The following is a 486-nucleotide window of genomic DNA, read 5'->3' as shown; positions in this document are numbered from 1 at the left end:
AAAAAAAAAAAAAAAAAAAAAAGAAACCCCCAACCGGCCGGAGGGCGGAACAACGCTTTGTCGTTCTCCTGCGTTTTCCTTCCCGGCCTGCCCCCGTCCCCCGGGACTTTCCGTTGGGATTGGGAAGGGAAAGTGGGGCACGCCCCGGCCGGGGGAACGAAAAAAAAAAAAAAAAACCCGGAAACGGGCCCAGCCCGGCGCCCAGGGGGCAAAGAACGGGGGTTTGGGGGGGAAACCCTAACGCGGGACCCGGGGGAGGGGGAAATGGAGGACGGGTCCCCAGACCTTCCGGCGCCCCACGGCCCCTTCTTTTCCCCCTGGCCCCCGCCTCGGCGAGGGCCCCTGGCGGGCGGCGGGGCGGGTCCCGGCCGCGCGGGGCTTCGGGAGGGGGGAGGAGGTCCCGCCCGCCCGCCCGATCCCGATTTCGTTTCGGTTTTTTTCGTTTTGTTTTGTTTTGTGTTTGTGCGTTTGTTTCTTCTCCGTGTC

The sequence above is a fragment of the Trypanosoma theileri genome (assembly GCF_002087225.1).
Source record: "Trypanosoma theileri isolate Edinburgh chromosome Unknown TM35_Tth_42_V1, whole genome shotgun sequence".
NCBI classification, from domain to species: domain Eukaryota; phylum Euglenozoa; class Kinetoplastea; order Trypanosomatida; family Trypanosomatidae; genus Trypanosoma; species Trypanosoma theileri.
This window is presented reverse-complemented; position numbering follows the sequence as displayed.